This window comes from Arachis ipaensis, chromosome B07, assembly GCF_000816755.2.
Source record: "Arachis ipaensis cultivar K30076 chromosome B07, Araip1.1, whole genome shotgun sequence".
NCBI classification, from domain to species: Eukaryota; Viridiplantae; Streptophyta; class Magnoliopsida; order Fabales; family Fabaceae; genus Arachis; species Arachis ipaensis.
Window position 1 is genome coordinate 63,447,968 of NC_029791.2, and position 22,437 is coordinate 63,470,404.

The window sequence follows — 22,437 nt, forward strand, 5'->3', positions numbered from 1 at the left end:
CTCGTGGCTCCTTCCATCTTTGATTGTTTTGACCTTGATACACGTTCCTGTTATAGCTTGCATTCCTTACAACAATATTAGAACCAAACTTAAAGCCAGAGGGGTGAGAACTCATAGTAGCTAATAAAAATTTAAAAACAAAAATAAAAACAAATAAACAAGCAAAAGAAAATATTTACAATAACCAATAATAAGACACACAGTTGCAATTCCCCATCAATGGCGCCTTTTTGACGAACTGACTTTTGTGTGGTCTAGAATTTTATGAAAATAATCACGTTTTAAGTATAGCTTCTAAACCAACAGAGAATCCATTCGTACAAAGGTTTTGGTTGTCACAAGTAACAAACCTAATAAAATTGATAACCGAAGTATTCAAACCTCGGGTCGCCTCTCAAGGAATTGCAGGGAAGTATGATTTATTATTGGTTATGAAATTGTATCTTTTTGGGGTTTTTTGAAATAGGGAACAAGGAAATAAATTGGCAAGGAAGTAAATTAATAACTAGAAAAACTCTTGGCAAGGTGTGAGAATTGGAAATCACATCCTAGTTATCCTTATCAGGTGTGACGAGAATTGTTATTGCTCCCACTTAGTTAACCCTTACTAAATAAAGGAAAGTCAAGTGGACCAATCAATCTGATTCCTCAAGTCCTAGTTAACTCCTATGGAAAGACTAGCTTTAGGGGGATCCAAATCAATCAGCAATTTCCAATAATAGATCAACAGCTGAGTTTGAAAACTCAAGTGTCACCAATTACTCAACCAAAGCCAAAAGAGAAAAAATCCAAATTATTTATATCATATATAGAAGAAAGCAACCATAAATCTGAAATACCTCGAATTTTATTAATTAGAAAATCAAATTAAACATAGGAATCCATAAACCAAATTGGGAAAATAAACAAACTAAAGTAATAGAGTAATTGAAAGTAGAAGAGAAATTAATTTAAAGGAACATTGAACCTGGAATTGAGAAAACGAAGAAATCCTAATCCTAAAACCTAAGAGAGAGGAGAGAACCTTTCTCTCTAGAAAACTACATCTAAAACCTCTCAATTGTCTGTGAATGAATGAATGATTGATGAATTCCTTGATTCCCTCATTCTCCAGCCTCTATTCTGTGTTTCTGGGCTTGGATTTGGGCCGAAAAGGAGCCCAGAAATCGTTGAGGCCGTTTTCTGAAATTTTTGCACGTGGCGTCTGTCACGCATACGCGTAGGTCACGCGTGCACGTCATATGGAGATTTCCCTTGTCACGCGTACGCGTCAGTCATGCGTACGCGTCGCTCGTGCTTTGCACTAGGCACGCGTCCGTGACGAACTGGACATCTATCAGTAATGAATTTTTATAAGAATATTCGCGTTGGTAGTATAGCTTCTAAACCAACAGAGAATCCTTTCGTACAAAAGTTTTGGTTGTCACAAGTAACAAAACCCAATAAAATTGACAACCGAAGTATTTAAACCTCGGGTTGTCTCTCAAGGAATTGCAGGGAAGTATGATTTATTATTGGTTATGGAAAAAGTATATTTTGTTTCGGGTTTTCAACATAAGGAACAAGAAATTTAAATGACAAAAAAAATAAGTTAATAATTAGAAAATCTCTTAGCAAGGTATGAGAACAGGAAATCCTATCCTAGTTATCCTTATCAGGTGTGATGAGAATTGGATTTTGCTCCCACTTAGTTAACCCTTACTAAATAAAGGAAAGTCATGTGGACCAATCAATTTGATCCTCAAGTCCTAGTCAACTCCTGTGGAAAGACTAGCTTTAGAGCGATCCAAATCAGTCAGCAATCGCAATTTTCGATCAACTGCTGAGTCTGATAACTCAAGTGTTACCAATTACTTAAAAAAAACCAAAAGGAAAAATATCTAAATTAAATTAAAAGCATAATAACATAAATTTGAAGAAAGCAATCTTAAATCTGAAATACCTCAATATGCATTAAATAGAATATTCAAATCTAACATGAGAAGAATCATAAGCCAATTTGGCAACATAAGTAATTAACAAATAAAAGCATTAGAGTATCTAAAAGTAGAAAAGAAACATAAATTAGAGAAACATAAAACCTGGGATGAAGAAATAACCATAAAATAAGAGAAATCCTAATTCTAAAACCTAAGAGAGAGGAGAGAGCCTCTCTCTCTCTAAAACTACATCTAAAACCTAAAATTATGAATATGAATATTGTCTCTTCCCTTCTAATCGTTGTTTTTGATTCCTCCATTCTCTGGCTTATATTCTGTGTTTCTGGCTTGGATTTGGGCCGAAAAAGGATCCAAAAATCGCTGAGGGCATTTTCTGTAGATTCCTGCACGTAGTGTCCGTCACGCGTGCGCGTGGGTCATGCGTGCGCATCATCTGGGAGTTTTCCTTATCACGCGAACGCGTCATTCACGCATCCGCGTCATTTGCGTTCTGCTCAAGGCACACGTCCGCGTCATCCACGCGTGCGCGTCACTGCCTTTTTGCGCTAGGCACGCATCCGCGTCGTCCACGCGTGCGCGTCGCTACCTTTTCTTTAAAACTCCATTTTGTTCTTTTCTTCCATTTTTGTATGTTTCCCTTCTGTCTTCTAAGCCATTCCTGCCCTATGAAGCCTGAAAATACTTAACACATAGATCACGGCATCGAATGGTAATAAAGGATAATTAAAATTAATATTTTTAAAGCATAGGAAACATGTTTTCACATATATTATAAAATAAGGAAGGGAAAGTAAAACCATGCAATTTGTATGAATAAGTGTGCAAAGACTTGATAAAAACCAATCAATTGAGCACAAGATAAACCATAAAATAGGGGTTTATCAACCTTTCCACACTTAAACATTAGCATGTCCTCATGCTAAGCTCAAGAGAAGCTATAAAGGAGTGAAGGGGAATGGTAGAATGTATGAAATGCAACCTATCTATATGAATGAAACTACATGCTAAAATATTCCTACCTACTTGGTTAAAAGTAAACAAATCTTTTAAGAACAAATATGAACTGGATTTTACTAATTCAAATCACAAAATAAAGTACAAGTAAACTTGCAGAAGAAAATAGCTCATGAAAGCTGGGAACAAAGAATCGAGCATCGAACCCTCACAGGAAATGTATACACTCTAATCACTCATGTGTTTAAGTTCGACTCTCTCAATTCTCTACTAATCTCGCTTTCTAAGGCTTGCTCTTCATCTAACAATCAACATAAATTTAATGCACAAATACACATATCAAGAGGTCTTTTAAGGGTTGTAATAGGGTTAGGGTCAAGGTAGGATTGTATTTGGTCAAGTGGACTAAAATCTGAATCCTTAATTAACTTAAACCTTTCACCTAACTTAGGACAATCCATGTAATTATAATACAAAACCTAACTATCCATTAACCATGTTTTCCACATATTCATGCATCCTGATTCGAGTACAGTACATATGCATTGCTATCATCATTTACTTTGGGGCATTTTGTCCCCTTTTATTTATTTGTTCTTTTTTTTTTCTTTTCTTTTTCTCTTTTTCTTCTTTTTTCTTTCAATGCATATGATTAAATTATTGGATGCATGAACATGTCCTAAACATTTCTTTCACATTTTCATAAAGGTATACAAAGCCCAATTCTTAAATCAAATGTTTTCAAACCCAATTTTCCCACACTTAATTCATGAGCACTCTCACTAGTCTAAGCTAACCAAGGATTCAAATTAAGGACATTATTGTTTTTCGCTTAGAGTTAATGATGTGTTAAAGTTAAGAACAAAGGGGTATAATAGGCTCAAAATTGGTTTGCAAGGGATAATGAAAGTTAAGGCCATATGGGTATGTAAGCTCAGTGAAATAAGGCCTCAATCATATAAGTGCATGCATACATCAAACCATGGAAATATAGAATTAAGCAAGATGAAGATCACAATTTTAGAGAGAACAACAGACAAAAAAAAAAATATTGGTTGATAAAATACAACCAATCAAATAGGCTCAAAATCTCATAGGTTTTCTGTGTTCCAGCTCTAAACCATGTTCCAGTATAATATTCCTTCAAACAAGTTTATCAAAAATTTTAAATCAAATTAGTGAAATTTTATAAAAATTTTCTTGAAAAAGAAATTATTACTTTAACCTAGTGGTAAAATATGCACAAAATCAAACATGCAAATGCAACAATGAACAAATAAGAAAAATTAAAATATTGGTGTTGAGAAGAAAATAACTAACCCATGGAGATCGGTATCGACCTCCCCACACTTAAAGATTACATTGTCCTCGGTGCATGCTAAGATGTGCAGGTGGACGGGCTGCTACAACTAATGCTTTTCTCTAGAGATTGTGTAGATGGACTTGTCTGTTGCCCCATATAGAAGTTCTTTTCCTTTTCTTTTCGGTGGCCAGCCTGAAAGAAGAGGAAAAGAAAAAAAGTAACCCAGAAACAAAGATAGAAAATAAATGAAATATGGGTGTTAATGCCAAATAATAAGGGTCTCAATTACATGGTAGCTACAACATGCAAGGGAGAAAATAATATGTGCAATTGGCATAATAGTGCAAAAGTTGCAACAAAGGGGAGGAGATAGTGAGTCATGAAAGACAGTGTAAGTTCATGTCAATGCAAAAGGAAAACAAGTGTCATAAAAATTAGCATTGACGTATAATTAATACTACCCAACAATTTAAAATAAGTCATGAAGCACCAGAGTAATGCGAGAGAAGATGTAACAGTTGAATAAGAAAATTTAACACCAATTTAGAAAAGAAAATTAAAATGCAATGGATGAAAGTATGCAATTAAGTAAAATAGAATGAAAGTGAAGAAGGATGAGAAGTTAAAGAGATGAAGAAAAAGAAAGTAAGAAAGGAAGAAGAAAGAATTAGGATTAGGGAAGAAAAGATAAGATTTCTGGCGTTGATCTGGATAAGCTGTGCGGCGTAGGCGACGCGGACGCGTGGTGCACGCGTTCGCGTGGTGCACGCGTTCGCGTGGTGCACGCGTTCGCGTGGTGCACGCGTTCGCGTGGTTGGCGATATTTTTCAGGTGACGCGGACGCGTGTGGTACACGGACGCGTGACTCAATTTGTGCTAGTGGCGCGAGTGCAGCCTCGCGTATGCACAACTCTCTGTTGCATTTTGCCGAAAATATGGGTGACGCATTCGCGTGGGTTACGCGATCACGTGAATGGCCATATTTTGAAAAATGACGTGGACGCGTGGGTCACGCGTTCACGTGGGTCACGCGTTCGCATGGTAGGGCTTGTGCTTCTAGCATCATTCCAGCCCAGCTCCATTATAACTCTCTGCCATACACCTCTTTACGTTGATTTTGCAGGGCCATGCGTTCACGTAGATGACGCGGACACGTGGGAGGCTCTTTTTCAGTATGACGCGGTTGTGTGGGCATATTTGTGCCTAAGGCACGCCTCCAGCGACGCTTTCGCGTGACTTTCTGCTTCTTTTCTTCTCATGTCCAAGGCACCTATGACGCGGACGCGTCAGCGATGCTTGCGCGCCGCGTGCCTATTTTTTTTATGCAGTATGCAAAATGTAGATTGCAGATGCTGATGCAGGCATTATGAATGAACACTAAGAAAAAATAGAATAAAATAAAGCTAAGAACAAAACAAAATAAAACTAAGACTGAAAAAGAATGATCATACCATGGTGGGTTGTCTCCCACCTAGCAGTTTTAGTTAAAGTCCTTAAGTTGAACATTTGATAAGCTCCCTGTTATGGTGGCTTCTGCTTGAACTCATCCAGGAATCCCCACCAATGTTTGTGATTCCAATAGACTCCGGGATCCCACACTAGTTACGTAAATCCTTCAAGCAAGTTAAAGCAAGTGACAAGGTCCCAAGAGTGTTGATTGCCAGAATGAATTCCGGGGTCCCAAACCTTGCTTTTGCACCCGTCTTCTTGTTGATCATCATTTTTCGACTTGGGTGGTGAACAGTCGGAATTCTCACGGAGACATCCAAACAATATCCTAGACCCATTCATTTGAGAATTATACCAACCCTTATACTTAAATTTGGAGCATGTAACCATATTGAACCTTGCATGATAATTCTTACCACTAACCATCTCCCTCTTACTCTTATAGCCACAAAGAGTTCTAAGTTGCCCATCTGTCTCAAGCAAATCATATTCAAGTGAGCTAATTAAGTTTAGAGATGAGAGATTTACCCACTTGAATGAAGGGATGGATGGTGATGGCTTTGGGGGAGAGGTCTCCAACAACTTTGGCAAGGTGATTTCCAGCTGCATTCCCTTGAGCTCTTCCTTGACAACTTCTACCTCCTTGTAAGCTTCTTCAATTTCAACCTCTTCCTCTTGGTAGCTTTCTTCCAATTTGATCTCTTCTTCATTGTTCACCAAGGGCATGGGAGGTTGTGCTTCTTCTTCTTTAATCTCCATGTCAAGTCCAATGGGAGAGGATTCAAATGTAGATAAGAATTCCTCAATGATTGAATCCATCTCTTGATCATCCCCTTCAAAGTCTTCAACCATGATATGCCTTGGAGGTTGTACACCCTCCTCAACATCAATTTCAAACATCTTGGAAGGAGGCTTTAGGACTTGACTTTCCCATGGAGGTTCAGCATTTCTTAAGTCTTCAACCACTTCTTCCTTTTCAATAATTACAGCTTCCTCCAGTTGTTCTAGTACAAAATCAAACTCCTCCTTGATGTCTTCCACTTCATGACAACTTTTCTCAAGGGTCTCTACTATCTCTACATTTTGGGTCTCCTCTTTCTTCTCTTGAAATATGGCTACGTGAAGCCGATCCATTGCGTCCCTAAGATGATCCCTTCTCTCTTGCTCCATGTCAATAGCATAGTTGGTATCATCTTGCTCTTGGATTGGTGGGCATGGATGTTCTTCCATAGAGGGTGGTGGTGCACCAGAGCTTGAGGGCCGAGTATTCGAGGTAGAGGATTGGTCCATGCGGGATATAAGTGCTTGAAGAGTAGAGGTGAGACTAGTGATAGAGGCAAGTGTGGTATGAAGCTCTGTTTGCCCTTGGTGAATAACACCAAGGGTGTTGTCATCCAGTGGAGGCTGGGGTGGATATGGGTTAGGGTCATATAGAGGTGAATGATTGTGAGTGGCTTGTGAGTATGGTGGTTCGAAGCTATGTTGAGGAGGCGGTTCATAGGCATATGATGGGGCTTGTTGGTAACTACAAGGGGGTCCAACATATCTATCATCTTGGTACGCACCTCAGAATGACTCTTGACCATAGTAATTAGGTGGAGGTTGGTTGTCACGAAAAGGTCCACCATAACTAATGTCTGGGCATGCATTGTAGGATGGTCGTTGTCCATGGTATCTTGGAAGGTGTTGTTGCCGAAAGGGTTGATCAGATCCTCGTGGCTCCTTCCATCTGTGATTGTTTCAACCTTGATGCCTATTTTCATTATAGTTTTCATTCCTTACAACAATATTGGAACCAAACTTGAAACCAGAGGGGTGAGAATTCATAGTAGCTAAAGAAAATAAAAACAAAAACTAATAAAAAATTAATGAAAATAAACTCCTAAAACTAGAAACATTGACAACAATATAAAATAAAGATTTGAAAAAGGTTTAAATTTTGAAAAAGTTTGATTTTTAAAATTTTAAATTTAAATTTTAAAATTTGAATTTTGAATTTTGGAATTTAAATATTGAATTTTGAAATTTGATTTTGAAATAAGATAAGATAAGATTTTGAAAAAGATTTGAATTTTGAAATTTAAAACTAAGATAAGATAAGATAAAAAATTTTAAAATAAAAATCAGAATTTTTTTTTGTAATTTTCGAAAAAATCAATTAAAATAAAGAGAAAAGATATTTTTGAATTTAATGAGGAAAGAGAAAAACAATAAAATGACACCAAACTTAAAATTTTTAGATCAAAACGAAGAAAACAACCAAGATCAACTTGAAGTTCAAGATGAACACGAAGAACAACTTGAAAATCAAGAAAGAACAAGGAACATTATTTTTGAAAATTTTAATAACTAAATAAAAACCAATAACCTCTTAATTTACGAAAAAGCAAAAATAAAAACAAAAATAAAAACAAAAATAAAAACAAATAAACAAGTAAAAAGCGAATATTTACAATAACCAATAATAAGGCACACGTTTGCAATTCCCCGGCAACGGCGCCATTTTGACGAACTGGACTTCTGTCAGTAAAGAAGTTTTATAAGAATATTCGCGTTGGTAGTATAGCTTCTAAACCAATAGAGAATCCTTTCGTACAAAAGTTTTGGTTGTTACAAGTAATAAAACCCAATAAAATTGATAACCGAAGTATTTAAACCTTGGGTCGTCTCTCAAGGAATTGCAGGGAAGTATGATTTATTATTGGTTATGGAAAAAGTATATTTTGTTTTGGGTTTTTAAAATAAGGAACAAGTAATTTAAATGATAAGAAAAATAAATTAATAATTGAAAAATCTCTTGGCAAGGTATAAGAACTGGAAATCCTATCCTAGTTATTCTTATCAGGTGTGATGAGAATTGGATTTTGCTCCCACTTAGTTAAACCTTACTAAATAAAGGAAAGTCAAGTGGACCAATCAATTTGATCCTAAGTCCTAGTCAACTCCTGTGGAAAGACTAGCTTTAGAGCGATCCAAATCAATCAGCAATCCCAATTTTCGATCAACTGCTGAGTCTGATAACTCAAGTGTTACCAATTCCTTAAACAAAACCAAAAGGAGAAATATCTAAATTAAATTAAAAGCATTAATAACATAAATTTGAAGAAAGCAATCTTAAATCTGAAATACCTCAATATGCATTAAATAGAATATTCAAATCTAACATAAGAAGAATCATAAGCCGATTTGGCAACATAAGTAATTAACAAATAAAAGCATTAGAGTATCTAAAAGTAGAAAAGAAACATAAATTAAAGAAACATAGAACTTGGGATGAAGAAATAACCATAAAATAAGAGAAATCCTAATTCTAAAACATAAGAGAGAGGAGAGAGCCTCTCACTCTCTAAAACTACATCTAAAACCTAAAATTTTGAATATTAATATTGTCTCTTCCCTTCTAATCATTGTTTTTGATTCCTCCATTCTCTGGCTTATATTCTATGTTTTTGGCTTGGATTTGGGCCGAAAAAGGGTCCAGAAATCGCTGAGGGCGTTTTCTGCAGATTCCTACACGTGGCGTCCGTCACGCGTGCGCGTGGGTCATGCGTGTGCGTCATCTGGGAGTTTTTCTTATCACGCGAACGCGTCGTTCATGCATCCACGTTATTTACATTCTGCTCAAGGCACGCGTGCGCGTCGTCCATGTGTGCGCGTCGACCATGCGTGCGCGTTGCTGCCTTTTTGCGCTAGGCACGCGTCCGCGTCGTCTAGGCGTGCGCGTCGCTACCTTTTCTTTAAAACTCCATTTTTGTTCTTTCCTTCCATTTTTGTATGTTTCCTTTCTGTCTTCTAAGCCATTCCTGCCCTATGAAGCCTGAAAGTACTTAACACAGATCACGACATCGAATGGTAATAAAGGATAATTAAAATTAATATTTTTAAAGCATAGTAAACATGTTTTCACATATATTATAAAATAAGGAAGGGAAAGTAAAACCATGCAATTTGTATTAATAAGTGTGCAAAGAATTGATAAAAACCAATCAATTGAGAACAAGATAAACCATAAAATAGGGGTTTATCAGTCCGCGTCGTCCATGCGTGCGCGTCGCTGCCATTTTCTTCAAAACTCCATTTTCGCTCGTTCCTTCCACTTTTGCATGTTTCCTTTCTATCCTCTAATCCATTCCTGCCCTATAAAGCCTGAAAATACTAAACACATAGATCACGACATCGAATGGTAATAAAGGATAATTAAAATTAACATTTTTAAGGCTTAGGAAACATGTTTTCACATGTATCACATAATAAGGAAGGAATTGTAAAACCATGCAAATTATATGAATAAGTGGGTGAAGACTTGATAAAAACCATTCAAATTAGCACAAGATAAATCATAAAATAGTGGTTTATCAAACACCCAAAGAGGCAGTCAACTGGGCGTTAAACGCCAGAATGGATAGCATTCTGGGCGTTTAACGCCAGGATGACACAAGGGAGGTAATTTTGTTTCCAATTCAATTTTTTTCAATTTTTCATGTTTTAATTCATAATTTTTTGCATCAAACATATTTTAAACGTTCATCTTTCAATTTCTATTTTCAAATATTAATAATCTTTCCAATTCTTTTTAATTCTTTTTTTTTCAATTCTTTTTAATTCCTTCCAAAACGTTTTCAAAACTTATATATCTTTTCAAATTCTTTTCAACTCTTTTTAATTTTTCTTGCATACAGTAATAAGTTTTCAAAATTAATTGCATCATTCTTCTTTTACTCCTTTCTATCTTATTTTACTCAAGGATGAGCAAACATTTTAAGTTTGGTGTGGAAAAAGCTCTACTTTTTGTTTTTTCATAACCATTAATGGCACCTAAGGCCGGAGAAACCTCTAGGAAGAGGAAAGGGAAGGCAGTTGCTTCCAACTCTGAGTCATGGAAGATGGAGAAAGTCATCTTAAAAGCCCATCACTAGAAAGAGGATGGAGCAAACAAGAGAGCCCACTCATGGACCCCAACAAGAGCACTCCATTATCCTCCATGAAATCAGAGAGGACCAAAGAGCCATGAGAGAGGAGCAACAAAGGCAAGGAAGAGATATTGAGGAGCTCAAGCACTCCATATGATCTTAAAGAGGAAGAACTAGCCACCCTCACTAAGGTGGACCCATTCTTTAATCTCCTTGTTTATTTTCTTTTCTATTTTCGGTTTTTATGCTTTATGTTTTGACTATGTTTATGTCTTTATTACATGATCATTAGTGTTTAGTGTCTATGTCTTAAAGCTATGAATGTTCCATGAATCTTTCACCTTTCTTAAATGAAAAATGTTTTCTAAAAAAGAAAAAGAAGTACATGAGTTTCGAATTCTATCTTGAAAATAGTTTAATTATTTTGATGTGGTGGCAATACTTTTTGTTTTCTGAATGAATGCTTGAACAGTGCCTATTTTTGATAGTGAAGTTTATGAATGTTAAAATTGTTGTCTCTTGAAAGAATAATGAAAAAAAAGAGAAATGTTATTGATAATCTGAAAAATCATAAAATTGATTCTTGAAGCAAGAAAAGGCAGTGAAAAACACAAAGCTTGTGGAAAAAAATGCGAAAAACAAAGAAAAAAAGAAAGAAAAAGAAAAAGCAAGCAGAAAAAAACCAATAGATCTTTAAACTAAAAGGCAAGGGTAAAAAGAATCCAAGGCTTTGAGCATTAATGGATAGGAGGGCCCGAAGGAATAAAATCCTGGCCTAAGCGGCCAAATCAAGCTGTCCCTAACCATGTGCTTGTGGCGTGAAGGTGTCAAGCGAAAAGCTTGAGACTGAGCGGTTAAAGTCATGGTCCAAAGCAAAAAGAGTGTGCTTAAGAACTCTGGGCACCTCTAACTGGGAACTCTAGCAAAGCTAAGTCACAATCTGAAAAGGTTCACCCAGTTATGTGTCTGTGGCATTTATGTATCCGGTGGTAATACTGGAAAACAAAATGCTTAGGGTCACGGCCAAGACTCATAAAGTAGCTGTGTTCAATAATCAACATATTGAACTAAGAAAATCAATAATACTATCTGAATTCTGAGTTCCTATGGATGCCAATCATTCTGAACTTCAAAGGATAAAGTGAGATGCCAAAACTGTTCAGAAGAAAAAGCTACTAGTCCCGCTCATCTAATTGGAACTAAGCTTCATTGATATTTTGAAATTTATTGTATTTTCTCTTCTTTTTATCATATTTTGTTTTTAGTTGCTTGGGGACAAGCAAAAATTTAAGTTTGGTGTTGTGATGAGTGGATAATTTATACGCTTTTTGGCATTGTTTTTAGGTAGTTTTTAGTATGTTTTAGTTATTTTTTATTATGTTCTTATTAGTTTTTATGCAAAAATCATATTTCTGGACTTTACTATGAGTTTGTGTGTTTTTCTGTAATTTCAGGTATTTTTTGGCTGAAATTGAGGGATCTGAGCAAAAGTCTGATTCAGAGGCTGAGAAAGGACTGCAGATGCTATTGGATTCTGACCCTCCTAAACTCTAAGTGGATTTTCTGGAGCTACAGAAGGCCAATTGGCGCACTTTCAATTGCGTTGGAAAGTAGACATCTTGGGCTTTCCAGAAATATATAATAGTCCATATTTTGCCCGAGATTTGATGGCCCAAACTGGCGTTCAAACACCAGCCAGAGACCCTTTTCTGGCGTAAAATGCCAGAACTGGCACCATAACTGGAGTTAAACGCCCAAACTGGCATCCAAGATGGCGTTTAACTCTATAAAAGGCCTATGCACGTGTAAAGCTCAATGCTCAGCCCAAGCACACACCAAGTGGGCCCCAGAAGTGGATTTCTGCACTATCTGCACTTAGTTACTTATTTTCGGTAATCCTTAGTAACTAGTTTAGTATAAATAGCACGTTTTGCTATTGTATTCAGATCGGATCTTTGGATTTTTGGATCATTTTAAGGAGGCTGGCCATTCGGCCATGCCTATACCTTTTCTCGTATGTATTTTCTACGGTGGAGTTTCTACACCTCATAGATTAAGGTGCGGAGCTCTGCTATTTTTCATGAATTAATGCAAGTACTATTGTTTCTCTTTCAATTCACGCCTACTTCTTCTCCAAGATATACTCTCGTACTTAATTCAGTTAAGTCAGAATGAAGGAGTGACCTGTGACAATCACCCACTATCTTCGTTACTCGCTTAGCCAAGATTTGCGTGCCTGACAACCACAAGCGGTCTACATGATGTTCAACGTAGTCATTGGACGACAGCTGGAGTATAATCTCTTAGGTCTCTGATTCACGGACCGAGTCCGTGATATTAGAACCTTCGTGGTAGAGTCTAGAACCAATTGGCAGCATTCCTGAGATCCGAAAAGTCTAAACCTTGTCTGTGATATTCCGAGTAGGATCTGGAACGGGATGACTGTGACGAGCTTCAAACTCACGAATGTTGGGCGCAATGATAGTGTGCAAAAGGATAGAGAGATCCTATTCTGACACAAGTGGGAACCGACAGATGATTAGTCGTGTGGTAGTTGTGCCTGGTATTTTTTATCCGAGACGAGAAATCCGACAGTTGATTAGACGTGCAGAAATCGTACCTAGTATTTTTCATCCGAGAGGACTGATGAGACGCTGAAGTTGGTGAATTAAAAATTATTAAAATAGTTACGTTGCAAGTATAGTTCTTAACTCACCGAAAATCTGCCTATCAATTTAGAAATATGTCACAGAGAGTTTAAATTAAAAATTACTGGGAGTTGGAGTCCCAGGTCGTCTCCCAACGAGTTGCAGAAAAGTGTGCTATTTTATTAATCAGATGTTCCAAGAAGTTGAGTTAAGTAGATGGAAAATTAAATTGAGAAAATTTAAATAATATGAATAAAGGCCTTGACTGGGAGTTGATTAGTTGGAATCTCTATTATTGATGGAATGATCTCAAGATTAATTTATAATTAATGGTTGTTCTGTTTAGTTATCCTTTACTAGGTAAAAGAAAGTCAAACAAGTTGGAATGCTAGATCTGTTCACGAGTTGCAAACCACTTAGTTCAAAGGGATTGGTGTTAGTGATTAGATAACAATCCAACGGTTAACCCAATTACAATTTTTCTTTCAATCCTTCCAACTAAAGAGTTCCTTTCAATCAACTCCCCATCAAGTGAGGGAATTACTCACTCATTGTAAATAATAAATCCATAACACATGAAAGGGAATTAAAAGAAGACATGATTATTGGAATGGAAAATAAATTAAAATGGAAGAAATAAATTAAAATCATGAAAGTATTCAAATGACAAAATTGAACAAAGCAAAGAACATGGAAGAATAAAACCGAGTTAAGAGAACGAACTAGAATGACGAAGTCTTGATGAGGAAATAACTCTTCTCAATGTTCCAATGCTAAGACCAATTGAAAATTAAAATTCTTAAACCTAGAGAGAGAAACTTAAAGGAGTAAAACTAGATCTAAAAATTCTCAAACTATCTAGAATGAATGTTCTCTTTTGTTTTTGCATATTCTCTGGCTCTAGTCTGCTGTTCCGGGCCGAAAACTGGGTCAAAATAAGGTCCAAAATCGCCCCAGCGAACTCTGCAGATTATGCAGATCGCACATGTCACGCGATCGCGTCACCTATGCGGTCGCGTCATTCGCGCTTTTCTTGCCACGCGTTCGCGTCGTCCGCGCTACCGCGTCGCTTGAGCTTTTCCAATCCGCGCGGCCGCGTGAGCCATGCGGCCGCGTCATTGCGATTTGCTCTCCTTCGCGCGGTCGCGTGAGCCATGCGACCGCATCACTTCTCGCTGGTTATCTCCTCAAATTCTTGTGTTCCTTCCATTTTTGCTAGCTTCCTTTCCAATCTCTAACTCATTCATGCCCTATAAAGTTTGAAACATTCAACACATAGATCACGGCATCGAATGGAATAAAGGAGAATTAAAAATACATAATTAAAGTCTCTAGGAAGCAATTTTCAAACATGTTATAAATTCAGGAAGGAATTATAATTTCATGCTAATTTAATGAATAAGTGGGTAAGGATCATGATAAAACCACACAATTAAACACAATATAAACCGTAAAATAGTGGTTTATCAACTTCCCCACACTTAAACATTACCATGTCCTCATGCTTAATTGAAGGAGATAAGGAAATAAGTATGAACATGTAGAAACTGATGAAATGCAATGCAAGCCTATATATATATAAATAAATGCAACTATATGATTCTTGACCACTTGATCAAAAGTAAATATGCTCTTCAAAACAATTACAAATCAAATTCCACTAATTCTATCATTATACAGTAAAACAGATAAAAGTGCAAGAAGATAGCTCATGAAAGCAGGGAACATGAAAATTATTTCCATTAAATTCTCATGACACATTCCCTTAACAACTTTTGTTCCCACAATTTCCCATACTTAACTAGCACACACAATTCCATCTTAAGCTAACCAAAGATTCAATTTGGGATATACAATTATTTTTCAGCTTAAGGTTAGTAATGTGGTAAAATATATAACAAATGGGATTTAAAGGCTCAAAGTGGTTAACAAAGGTAATTGAAAAGGGTAGGCTTAATTTGGATAAGTGAGTTTAAACAAATAATGGCCTCAATCATATGGAAGCATGCAAATATAATAAATATTGGACATATAAGATAAAACAAAATATAGATTACAATCATAGAGAAGTAAACACACAAGAAAGAAATAATTATGGTTAAATAATGTAACCATACATAAAGGCTCAAATCTTTCACAGGTTGTGTGTTCTTTAGTTCAAATGTCATGTTCCAAATACAACTCAGGAAAATTTATCATAAAATTTTGAAAACTTAGTGAAATTTTTTTGTTCCAAAGATAGAGTCTTAAAAGAAACTTACTGTCTTTTCAATCAAGTAGAACATGCATGCAACTATCCTAACCTATGCAATTTATTCTATTCTATAAAAGAAAGAAAATCTAACTAAAATATCCTAATTATTGGTGCTAGGGAAAAGAAATTACCTCCGGAAGTCAGGTACTGACCGACCTCCCCACACTTAAGGCTTTGCACCGTCCTCGGTGCCGTCTGTCATGAACAGGGGTGGGCTGGTGGCAGTATCTCCATAGTCAGGACCATTATGGCTCCCTGTGCTGGTAAAAGAAGTGGAGTCTGGGGTATCCGAGTCCCTGAAGTGTCCCTTGAGTAGCTCCTTGAGGTGTTTGAATCGGCGCTCGTTACGGCGCTCTCTCATCTTTGCTTTCTGTTCTTGCCGATCCAACCTTTCGATTATCTGCTGGAGCAATTCATCAGTTGTAGGCGCTTGTGGTGTTGAAGAAGGATTATCTTCAATTGGAGTAGTAGGAAGGCTTGTAGTGGCTGCTGGGAGTCTGAGGTATTTCCCGTTAGGGACATACTGATCATCCCGTGGAAGCACGACTTTGGTGTCCCCAGCTCTGTAGGAGACTCCAGCTGTTGAGACAAGATCTGAGACCAAGGCGGGGAAAGGTAAGTTGCCCACAATTTGTACGTGTCCCAAAGCATTCCGGATATATCTTGAGAGATGTAGAGGTTGGTCTGTAAGGATGCACCATAGTAGAACAGCCATGTCCGCAGTGAAGGAGGACTCATGAGTGCTCGGAAAGACGTAATAGGACATGATCTATGCCCAGACGCGAGCCTCCAAGGTGAGTGCCGAAGCCAAGATTCTCTTAGGGCAGGTACGGTGGTATTCGTAGATCCAACGGCTGCCAGGTAATGCGATAACTCCGAGAACAGAGTCCTAGTCAAATTGATACCTCTAGCGCTTAAGTGCGGCTTCTTGGAAGGCGTCCATTCCTTCTGGAATAGGGGAAAGACTCAGAGCTTGCTGAATGGCCTCTTCTGTGATGGGGACTTGCTTCTGCCAGACATAAACAGACTGCAGGGTTGGCATGTAGAAGTTAGAGTAGAACTCAACTACCCAAGAAAGATTGACCTGCCTTGGCTGTCTCCGTAGGAAACCCCATTGTCTTCGATCAATTTGCGGCTCAACAAAGGTAGCAATATTGGACGGGAGGATAAGAAGGTATTCATTGTTATAGTTTCTTTTTGTTAGGATAGGGAACATCTGCTCACAGTAGCAATTGGAAAATCGCGCAGTGTCCTTTGCTGGAAAGGCTTTCTCCTTCTCATCAACCTTTATTATCCTCTTAACTCTTTTTGTTGAGGGTTTGACTGTGGTTGAAGAAGGCTCTGCCACTAATACTCTTTTAGTTCCTCTTCTTGCTGGTGGTTTGGAAGTAGCTTTCTCTTTTTCTTTCTTGGTGGCCATCCTGAAAGAAGGGAAGAGAAAGTAAATTAAATTCAAAGAGATATACAGCAAGGAAGGAAACGGAAAAGAGGGTGATGGATGCACATTAAGATATACTGACATTATCACATGCTCGCGAGTACATGTGAAAAGCCAACAATGGAAAATAGCTAGTGCATAGAAAGACAAGTGATTGCAAGGTGTTTATTGGCATGCCGGCAAAGGGCATAAGTACCCTAAACCAAGCAATACTTTGTAACAAACCATCACGTTTGTATTGACAATTAAATTCAATTAATACAATAGTAAAGAGAATTTGTGAAAAGCAAGCATTAAATAGTATAACAACATAGAGAAGTGCATAATGCCATTTGAGCTTTTTCACAAACACATGGCATGCATGGAAAATAAGATATAGAAAGTATAAAGGTGAACATGCAAGCAATCCTTTAAATAGAATAAAAATAATTGTCAAACAAATTGTAATAATCCACAAGCATATAATGAGGGATAAGACTCAAATAAAAATTTCTAACACCATGTAAAAGGAAAGAAAGAAGAAGGAAAATATGAATAATGAAAAGAAAAAGAAAAGAAGAAGAAAATAACATATAAAATAATAAGAATGATAGAAAAAGAAAGAGGGAAGAAGAAGGTAAAACCTTGTTAATGGATGTGACATAGAGAGTGAAAGGAAAGATAGAAGGGGGAAGGGAGAAGGAAGAAATAAGGAGGGAAAAGGAAAATTAGGATTTGGAGGAGAGAAAGATAAGATAATTTGGCAATTTAGGTTGAGCTGTGCGGCGCATGTGACGCGGCCGCGTAGAGCACGCGTTCGCGTGGATGCGCTTCAAGTATGGTGACGCGATCGCGTCGGTCACGCGGTCGCGTGACCCATGTTATGCTTCTGGCGCGAGTGCAGCCTCGCACCAGCACAACTCTCTGTTCAAATTAATTTATTTGCCAAAATTGGGACGGCGCGATCGCGTGAGTGTGCGCCAAAAAAATGGATGACGCGGCCGCGTTGGCGACACGGTCGCGTGATAAGGATTGTGCTTCCAGCACCAATCCAGCATCACTCTCGCACAATAATTCATAGTGCACCCTTTTACGTCAAAAACTCAGGGCACGTGGCTGCGTGGGGCACGCGGTCGCGTGGGAGGCCATGATTCCCATGCTATGCGATCGTGTCAGCGATGCGGTCGCGTAGGTTGATTTGTGCCATTGGCACGTCTCCAGCCACACTCCAGCGTGACTTTCTGTTCATTTTTAATTTTTCTTTACTCTTCCTGTGACGCGAACACGTCGCTGATGCGATCGCGTCGCGTAGCAAAATTTTTTTTTGTTGAAAATAAAAACATGTAAATGCAGATGCACGAAAGTACTAAGAAAGAGAAGAGTTATTGAATAGGAAAAACTAAAAATAAAGAAAAGAACGATCATACCATGGTGGGTTGTCTCCCACCTAGCACTTTGCTTTAATGTCCGTAAGTTGGACGCTCCACTAGCTCAATCTTCTGCTATGTGGGGATCTTCCAAGAGGAAGATCTCAAGCTCCTTGTTTCTCTGTATCTTCTTGCCATGGTATAGCTTCAGGCGTTGTCCATTAACCTTAATAAGTTCAGAGCTTGAAGGATGGCTTAGGTGATAAACGCTGTACGGTTCGGCCTTCTCTACTCTGTATGGACCTTCCCATCTTGATCTCAACTTGCCTGGCATGAGCCTTAGTCGAGATTTGTAAAGGAGGACTAAATCCCCAGGTTGGAATTCTTTCTTCTTGATGTTTTGATCATGTATAGCCTTCATCTTTTCCTTGTATATTCTGGAGTTTTCATAAGCTTCTAGGCGAAGGCTCTCCAGTTCCTGCAGTTGCAACTTCCTTTCAGCTCCGGCTTTCTCAATTCCCATATTGCACTCCTTAGCTGCCCAAAAAGCTCTGTGTTCTACTTCAACTGAGAGATGACAAGCTTTTCCATAAACCAAGCGGAAATGACTCATCCCAATGGGTGTCTTGTATGCTGTTCTATATGCCAGAGTGCATCTTGTAGCCTGGTGCTCCAGTCTTTTCTTTGAGGCTTTACTATCTTTTGCAAGATGCGCTTAATTTCTCTGTTTGACATCTCGGCTTGCCCATTAGTTTGAGGATGGTAAGCTGTTGCAACTTTATGAATGATCCCATGCTTCTTCATTAATCCTGTTAGTCTCCTGTTACAAAAATGGGTGCCTTGATCGCTCACGATTGCTCGTGGTGATCCGAAGCGACATATAATATGGTTTTTCACAAAGAAAACAACAGTGTTAGCATCATCAGTGCGGGTAGGAATTGCTTCCACCCATTTGGAAACATAATCCACAGCTAACAATATATAAAAATATCCATTAGAATTTGGAAATGGACCCATGAAGTCAATGCCTCAAACATCAAAAATTTCATAGAAAAGCATAATTTGTTGAGGCATCTCATCCCTCCTGGATATATTACCAAATTTCTGGCATGGGAGACAAGATTTGCAAAACTCAGCAGCGTCTCTAAAAAGAGTAGGCCATTCTTGTAACAGCAGTATCCAACGTATGAGTCTTGGTTTGGACTCCTTTTTAGCTAATAGATACTTTAAAGCTGCATGGTCTGAATACACTACTACTCTAGTACCAAGTAAATAAGCCCGGAATTTATCCAGAGCAAAAACAATAGCAAGAAGCTCTTTTTCAGTAGTAGTATAGTTGGACTGGGCACTGTCTAAAGTCTTAGACGCATAAGCAATAACGAAAGGATCCTTACCTTCACGTTGAGCCAGCGCTGTTCCTACTGCATGGTTGGAAGCATCGCACATGATTTCAAACGGCTGGCTCCATAAAAACTTCCATACAGTCCTCAATAATATCAGAGAAAAGACTCATCATGCACCTTTGGAAGGTAGCTGGTGTATTGCACAAGCCAAAGGGCATTCTCTTGTAAGCATAAGTCCCAAAAGGACATGTAAAAGTAGTCTTTTCCTGATCCTCAGGAGCTATGTGAATTTGGAAATAACCTGTGTAACCATCTAAAAAGTAATAATGTGATTTACCTGACAGGCAATCCAGCACTTGATCAATGAATGGAAGTGGGTAGTGATCCTTACGGGTAGCTTGGTTGAGACGCCTGTAATCAATGCAGACTCTCCAAGCATTCTGAACTCTAGTTGCTATGAGCTCTCCATGCTCATTCTTCACTGTAGTGACTCCAGACTTCTTGGGCACCACTTGTACTGGGCTTACCCATTCACTGTCTGCAATGGGATATATGATGCCGGCTTCTAATAGTCTGGTCACTTCCTTTTTGACAACTTCCAAGATGGTGGGATTCAATCTTCTTTGGGGTTGACGGACAGGTCTTGCTCCCTCTTCTAAAAATATTCTGTGCTCACATACTTGAGGGTTGATGCCTACTATGTCTGCCAAGCTCCACCCAATTGCCTTCTTATGCTTCCTCAGCACATCAAGTAACTGCTCTTCTTGTTGAGAAGTAAGTTCCCTTGCAATGATAACTGGAAACCTCTGCTCATCTTCAAGATAAGCATATTTGAGATATGGGGGAAGGGGTTTCAATTCTAACTTCTGATCATGAGCAGGCTCTGGATTATCTGGGGCTTGTGAAAATGGCGAAGTGCCCTCATTGTCAGTTAAAAGGGTCCCCACACTTGGACCTTGTCCAGTGTGCCTCTCTTCAAACTCTTCCTTGTGAACTTCAGCTACACTTTCATCTATGACATCATACTGGAAGATAGAACGATCTTCTGGGGGGTTGTCAATGATTCCATTCAGATTGAAAATTACTATGCGGCCATCTATTTCAAAGGAGTATGTTCCTGAAAAAGCATCCAATTTGAATTTTGATGTCTTCAGGAATGGTCTTCCAAGTAGGATTGATGATGGCTTATCTGAATTATTATGGGGCATCTCCAAGATATAAAAATCAGTGGGAAATGTAAGCCCTTTAATGTTCACCAAAACATCTTCAGCAACTCCAGCCACTGTAATAATGCTTTTATCTGCTAACACAAAACGAGCTGCCGACCTTTTTAAGGGAGGGAGCCTCAAAATATCATATATAGACAAAGGCATTATACTGACACATGCTCCTCAATCACACATGCAATCATAAATTACTACACCACCAATAGTACAGCTAACTATACAAGGACCTGGATCACTACATTTTTCAGGTAATCCTCCCATTAAAGTAGATATAGAGCTACCTAAAGGAATAGTTTCTAATTCATTAATTTTGTCTTTATGGATACATAAGTCTTTTAAAAATTTTGCATATTTAGGTACCTGCTGAATAACATCAAAAAGAGGAACAGTTACCTCAACCTTTTTGAATATTTCTACCATTTTGGGGTCGGGTTCCAGCTGCTTCCTGGGCTTCCTTGCAAGTTGTGGAAATGGAATAGGAGTAGTGTTTTCTGTGGTGTCTGCGCCTTTTGGTGCTTCCTCTTGTGGTTGAGTTTCTTCTTCTTCGGCTATGTCTTGTATATCCTCTTCCTCTTCAACATCTTCTATCTCTACCACCTCTTCAGCTGAGGCGTGTTCTGGTGAGCTTGGCTCCTCCTGATTCCTCTCCTGCAGTGTGGTTCCGGACCTTAGGGTGATGGCATTAATGCCTCCCTTTGGATTGGGTAATGGTTGAGAGGGGATTCCAGTGGAACTTGAAGGTTGGTTACTAGAATTTTGTGTTGACCCAATCTGTGACATAAGAGCTTGCAAAGTAGAGGTCAGACCGTTCAGACTGGCATTAATATTATTCATGATGTTATTTTCCATGGTCTGCTGTCTTTGCTCAAAAGATTGTAGTAAATCTTCATTAGGAGATAAAGAAGAATGAGTAAATTGAGAGGTCTGCTGTTGATTGTTCTGTGGTCCTTGGTTTTGCCTCGGGTGAGGTGCTCTGTAAGGTTGATTCTGCTGCCTGTTGTTGTTATTATTCCATCACTGATTTCCTTGATTATCTCTGCCTCCTCTGTTATTGTTGTTCCTCCAATTCAGGTTAGAATTGTCCTGCCATCCATGGTTATTATTTCCACTTTGATTGTACCCTTGGTTGGGGCGGTCATAGAAGTTATAAGTGGATGCCACCATGTTGTCTTCTTGTTGGAGCTGCGGGCATTCATCAGTGTAATGGCTATAATCAGCACAGATTCCGCAAATTCTCTGCGGGACTGATCCCAGTTGGATACATTTGCTAGAGGTTGAGTGTAGTACCACTCTCTTGCTTTTCCCTCAAGAGAAAATGGGAAAGCTTTCAGCAAAATTTGGTAGTTGTGCCTGGTATTTTTCATTCGAGACGAGAAATCCGACAGTTGATTAGCCGTGCAGAAACCGTACCTAGTATTTTTCATCCGAGAGGACTGATGAGACGCAGAAGTTGGTGAATTAAAAATTATTAAAATAGTTACGTTGTAAGTATAGTTCTTAACTCACCGAAAATCTGCCTATCAATTTAGAAATATGTCACAGAGAGTTTAAATTAAAAATTACTGGGAGTTGGAGTCCCAGGTCGTCTCCCAACGAGTTGCAGAAAAGTGTGCTATTTTATTAATA